Raw genomic sequence first — 6,334 nt, forward strand, 5'->3', positions numbered from 1 at the left:
TGAGGAAGAGGAAGACATAGAAAGGTACATGGGAGGTACAGACAACAAAGATGAACTCTTTTGCACATACAGTACTGTGTTGTCAGTGAAGGCAAACATGGGTATACAGGTGGATAGGCTGAACTATTAGGTATGTCTATGAAGTGGGGAGTGTATCCAAAACCATGTATAGGGTTAGCAGACAATGGTCCTATAAGTGTATTTGTATGATCTGAATTCCCAGGTGTATAGTAGAGCTGATAAGGGACAAGGTTGTAGTCACCTCTTGTTCACAGACAGCTACCCAGAGGGACCAAGTAGTTGAACCTGTGGGCTCAGGACCATAGTTACAGGGAACATCAAGCTCTATTGGCATAATATACTACACAAGATATTGTTCTACCTTCTACTTTGATGAGTAATGATTGGGATCTTAAAAGCTTTCAAGCAGCCATCTAGATGCAACAATGGGTCTCTTCTCACCCAGAGCAAAGAGATGAAGAAATGAAGAAAACCAAAGATTCATGGAAATAATTAGTCCTAGTGACTGGTACACCATGCGATCTGTAGCCTATATGACTATGATACTAGAAGAACTAGATGGTGCCTGGCTACCATTGTCAAGCACTCAGAGGGGGATCTATGTAGGAGATCCTGGATAGAGAGGGAGAACAATGTGGAACAAAACTCAAAATCATTCGAAACAACAAAAATGGGAACCAGGTTTCCTGGTACGATAGAGCCACCTGGAACTACTGAGACTATGGCCCTTGGCTGATCTTCAGGTCTGGAAGTGAACCCACACCTGTGGCTTCCAGCCAAACAAAAGACAGGCATATGAGTTGAACATTTACCTGAGGTAGATACTCTCCTTGGAGAGAATAATCATGGGAGAAAGAAGGGCTGCTTATGCACAGGGAGACAGCTCAGGGGGCAGGGGTGCATGGAGGGATGGACACAGGGAAGAGGTGACTGTTGGGAGGAAGAGGGAGGGAGCGGTTGCATTATGGTGAATTGTGGTCAATGTCATGAGACAAAGCATATGTGAACTGCTGTATGGAAAGTGAATTTGCTCTGTAAATTTTCACCCAAATCACAATAAAAAAAAAGAAAGAAAGAAAGAACAGTCTCTGAGTTTTTTGGCACTTCTAGATCCTGCATTTGGCTGAGTTTTCATCTCAATGTCCTGCCATGTTTCTGCCAATCTTGAGACTGTTTCTGGACTTGAACTAGCGGCCTGCCATTTTGGAATAATCTTGGGACTGTGCCATTTTACTTGTCAGACGGGTTTGTCAGCCTCAGCAACCAGCAGCTGCCTGAATTAAGAGATGTCTCCAGCTCCAGTGAGTCAGGAGCAGGAGGCAGAGCTGATGTCCTAGGTCAAGGGGCCTTCACCCAGCACCTAGAGCTGGCACTTTGAATTCAGACTTCTAGCCTCCTAAATGGTAATAGAATAAATCCCTGTTTGTTAAAGCCATTTCCTCCTGTGATATTTTCTGTTAGTGCAGGACTAGGGAACCAAAACTCTGACAAAGATCAAAGACTTCAGCCTTCCGTATGTATTACATCTCAACATAAGAAAACAAAAATCATCACCAGTGAACCAAAAGACCTGTTTAAAGAACAAAAAAAGCAAAGATGTTACCTTGAGAACCAAGGCATCTGACCCAAGCCATAGTATTTTCAATCACCTTGTATGCATGTGAATACTGGACAATGAATAAGGAAAACCTAAGAAGAAATGCTATTTTTTGAATTATGCTGTTGGTGAAGTATATTAAATATAACATGTACTGGTAGAACAAACAAATTCGTCTTGGCAAAAATATAGCCAGAATACTCCTTAGAAGTGAGAAGAGTGAGAATTCATCTCCTGTACTTTGGACAGTTTTTCAGGAAGGACTGATCCTTGGAGAAAATCCATCATATGTAATAAAGTAGAGGGTCAGCATAAAATAAGACTGTCAATGCAACGGATTGACACAGTGGCTGTAATAATGGGCTCAAACATAACAACCATTATGGGGATGATGCAGGACCAGAAAGTATTGCTTTCTCTTGGACCTGGGGTCCTTATGAGTCAGAACCAACTGGACAACACCTAATAACAGGAATCAATACATAGTCAACATTATGATAAATTTGCTTAATGTAAATTATAAATGATTCAATATTACCAAACCTTGAAATTTTACTTCACAATGAGACATATTCAGTATTCTCTGGTGATTATTTTTAACACTTTTATTTGACATTTAATAAATTCCACATATTTAAAGTGTATAATTTGATAAATTATGACATATGTATCCCATTATCATTTTCTGGGCTTTTATCTACTTTATGGTAACCTGGTCTTCAGACAGGATAACAGTAGCCTTTAATTTGGCTAAAGGCTCCCTTCCTAGTAAGGGAATTGGCCATTCAGGTACATATAGAAAGGAGTAGGATAAGGTTAGGGTTCCAATTTCCTGGTTCAGAGAAATAAATCTTTTTGTCTGGGCCACTCTCAAGACTCTCATAATAACACAGTCCCTGCTCTTAAGTTTACCTATAGTTTTATTTAAGATAGAGTATGTGGCTCCTGTATCAAGTAAAAATTCAACTTTCTTACCTGCCACATCAAGTGTAACCTGAAGTTCCAGAGAGGAAATATTGATTGAGATCATTTATAGCAATCAGACAGTTCAATGGACCTCATCCCTTGGGAAGCTGTGGCATTTGCAGCTTGGGCTTGTCTCTATGGCCTTGTTCTGACCATCCCTCTTGGGATTGATCCAGACATTCCCTTTTCCAGTGCTCTTCCTGCCTGCCCTATGCACACTGCTGGGGCCCCAGCTTTGCTGCCTGCCGAAAAGGCACCGTCTAAGGTCAAGTGCTTAACAATGGTCGTTCCAGCTCAAGAGAAGCAAGGGTTACCTTGAGGTGACCCTTGTAAAATAGCAGCCAATAACTGAGCCTTTTTCTCTAGACTTTATCTTTCTTTTCCTCTTCTGCTTTATCTCTGTTGCTAAAAACCTAAAGGCATCCTCAACCAGCTTGGACAAGGGGTTCTGGGCCCCCCTTCTAATTTCTGTAACTGCCTTCTAATATGTGGTACACTCTGAGAAATGAAGTGGAGCTCAATAAGTGGGGAAGAGGTGAGGTCATCAGGATTGATGTTGGTATATAACCTGATATCCTCTTGCTGTCTGTTCAGGAAAGCAACAGGGTTTTCCTCATCTCCCTAAGTGATTTCCTTGATTCTGTTGTAATTCATTGGCCAGTGGATGCACTTCTGCAACCATTCAATTATGCAACTTGGATAATGTTTAATCTTGTCCTGTTTGGCCTGCTTGTTTGGGTCCCAGTGGGGATCTTGGTCTGTGACTACCTTGTTCTCTGGTTTAATAATCTGATATCCCAAATTTAAGAGAAGTAGGCTATCAGCATGTTCTCTTGCCCTTGTTATTATTCTGTTCATCTGTGGAACAACAAGTGGTCAAGATAACGAATATATCCTGCCAACCGAAAAAAAAAAAAAAGAAAAGAACCAAACTCACTACTATTGAATCATTTCTGAATTTCCGACTCATAGCAACCCTCCTTGGGTTTCTGAGGTAGTATCTCTATGGAAGCAGATTGCTCAATCTTCCTTCCATCCTGCCAAAGGAGGTAAAACTTCAGACTTAGCATCAAAAATGTTTCTTTAAATCTCTCTGGGTCTTCAGACCCATGTACTCAGGTTATCCGTCCTCTCCCATCAATAATTTCCTGGAGGGAGAACACTTTACGTCCTATACTAGCAGCTTCATCAAGAGTAGGGTACAGTTGCCAAGGCAGAACCACAATTACACTGGTAGGAGACCCACTTGAGGAGCTGCAGTGAGACTGAAGCAGTTAGGGTAGGACAGGTTGACAGTGGGTTTGAGGGGAATTAGGTGGTAAAAGAGGAAATACGAGTAGATAAAGTGGGAACACACTCTGGGGTTGAGGATATGGATGCTGAGTTAGGGGCTCTTTGGCCTGAGTTTAGGACCAGACCTTCAAGAATATCTGGTTCTTCTGGTGCAGTCTTAGCCCTCTCTTTTTCTTCCGTTCCCATGGCTAATGCCTCCCTAGTTAGCTTGGATTTAACTTGAAATCCTTTATTCTGATAGAGGGCCATAAAGACCTGGATGTAGGAAATGTCACCCTACCCTTCCTCCTTTTTTACAAAATCAGTCTAATTGGAGGATGGTGTCATAATTAAGTGACCTATTAGGAGGTCATTTCTCCTGGTCCCCTAAGCTGTACTGAGGCCTGGCTGTGTTGCAGAAAAAGACAAACCTCTTCCTTTTCAGTAGGTAAAAAGAGAAAAATTGACAATTTTAAAGAATGGACTCTAGGGGGAGTTTTCTGGTATGCTGGAGATATTTCTCATATCTTTTCTTATAGGAACCTAGCTTTCCTTCACAATGTTGTGTAGAGTTTGATGTCTCTGATTCCATCAGCAATTATTTTCCCAAGAATAATTTTGCACAAAATTTTGTGTTTGTACAAAAATGTTGTAAAGCCTGAATATAGAAGCCAAGGGCTCCTTCCAGGGCACCCTCCATTCCTGTCCTTTGCTGATATTTCAGATAGAAGAAGCTTGCAATTTGAAAAGTGTGCTCTCTTTTCAGGTTGATTAATCCTTCCCTCTGCAAATCCTCTCCTAGGTTTTTAATACCTGGTTTAATAAGAGTTCTGTTTCTTATTTCCAGTCTATCTCCATAAACCATACCTGCCTAAAATTTAGAATTAGTAGCTGTGGAAGTTTCAACCTCTCAGTCATGAACCAATGACATTGTCTAAGCCTGGTCCTAGTTCCAGAACAAATGGAGAGGTTTCAATCTCCCAATCACACACTAATGGAGATATCTAAGCCTGCTCCCCAGACCAGATGGACAGGATTAGCCTGGTCCTAGTTCCAGAACAAATGGAGAGGTTTCAATCTCTCAAATCAAAAGCCAATGGAGATGTCTAAGCTTACACCCCAGACCTGATGCACCCTTAAAGAAAGTGAAAGTAAAAGCTATGCTGACTAATGAAACTAAACTGAGGATAATTAATAGAGGCAGGGACTCACCATGCCTGAGAGGTGCTGAACAAAGTCATGGCAGGTGGCCCCTTCACCCTCAAAATACTGATTGATCTCTTCCTATGGTTGTAGCTCCAGGACTTTAGGGGTGTTCCATCTGGGGTGCTAGGAATCTGTTGCTGACTCAAGGGATCTGCTGCTCATAGTCTGGTTAAGAGTAACTCAGGGGCAAGCAGATCAGAGTCTTCAGCTTAGCTTTTATTATTTGCAGCAAATAAGGAGACAGGGAGATAGCTCTTAAATTACTGTCTCCCCAGACAAAGCCCTTGGGGAAGTTTTACACCTATGAGTAAGTACAGAGTTAATACATACTCAACGCTTTTCAGGGAAGTGTCATGCATTTTTCTTAGGGGGTAGGGTTTTAGCCTATAACAGAAGTGCCAACAGACCCCTTACTTCTGAAATGAATCCATGTAGCAGTAATGACATGTTTCTCAGGATTTTTCATTTCTTGACATGAGCCTTAATGTTTCAGGTTCAGCTAGAGGGCAGAGTTGTTTTATTTGTGCATGCTCTTGGTTATGGTTGAGACCAGCTTAGAGTTTATGGCTAGAAAACATTTGTAAGCAGGAGAGTCAGCATGGAATGGGGCAGCAGTGTCCCCTTCTAGCTGACTGGTTAAGACTTGTTTATTACCCCAGGTGTTCTTAGGCCCATCCATATGATTAATGGAGGCTTTCCTAATTGCCCCAGGTATCCTCACACCCAATCTATATGATTAATGGAGAGTGCAGTTCAAACCCACCAGCTATTCCATGAAAGAAAAATGGGGCAATCTACTTCAGTAAAGATTTACCACTTTGGAAACCCAATGGAGGTCGCTATGAATTGGAATTGACTCGATGGCTGTGAGTTTGTTTTTTCCTAATATAACTGGCTTCATTGTTATTACAGGTAGTCTCCAAATTATAACATATTAAAATTACAATGAACCTCACTTATAACCATCTTTATTTTTTATTTTATCATCAATAATATGTGCTACATGCAATGTTTCAGCATGTAATTTCCTGATGTTATTATTCTTAGATATTCACTCACATATGTTCGAAGATCACATTCATAAAGATACTGATAATAAAACTCAATAATAATGAGAGCAAAGAAAAAAAAAAGAGGTGTATCAACTTACATCAGAACTGACTTAATGAAGGAGTAAATGGAAGAGAGCACTTGCAATTCAGGAACTATTTATATTCATGTTTAAACAATAAACCATATATTAGTAAATATAAATAATAAATGATTTTATAA

Source organism: Orycteropus afer, unplaced genomic scaffold, assembly GCF_000298275.1.
Source record: "Orycteropus afer afer isolate SDZICR_OR568_19922 unplaced genomic scaffold, OryAfe1.0 scaffold00677, whole genome shotgun sequence".
NCBI classification, from domain to species: domain Eukaryota; kingdom Metazoa; phylum Chordata; class Mammalia; order Tubulidentata; family Orycteropodidae; genus Orycteropus; species Orycteropus afer.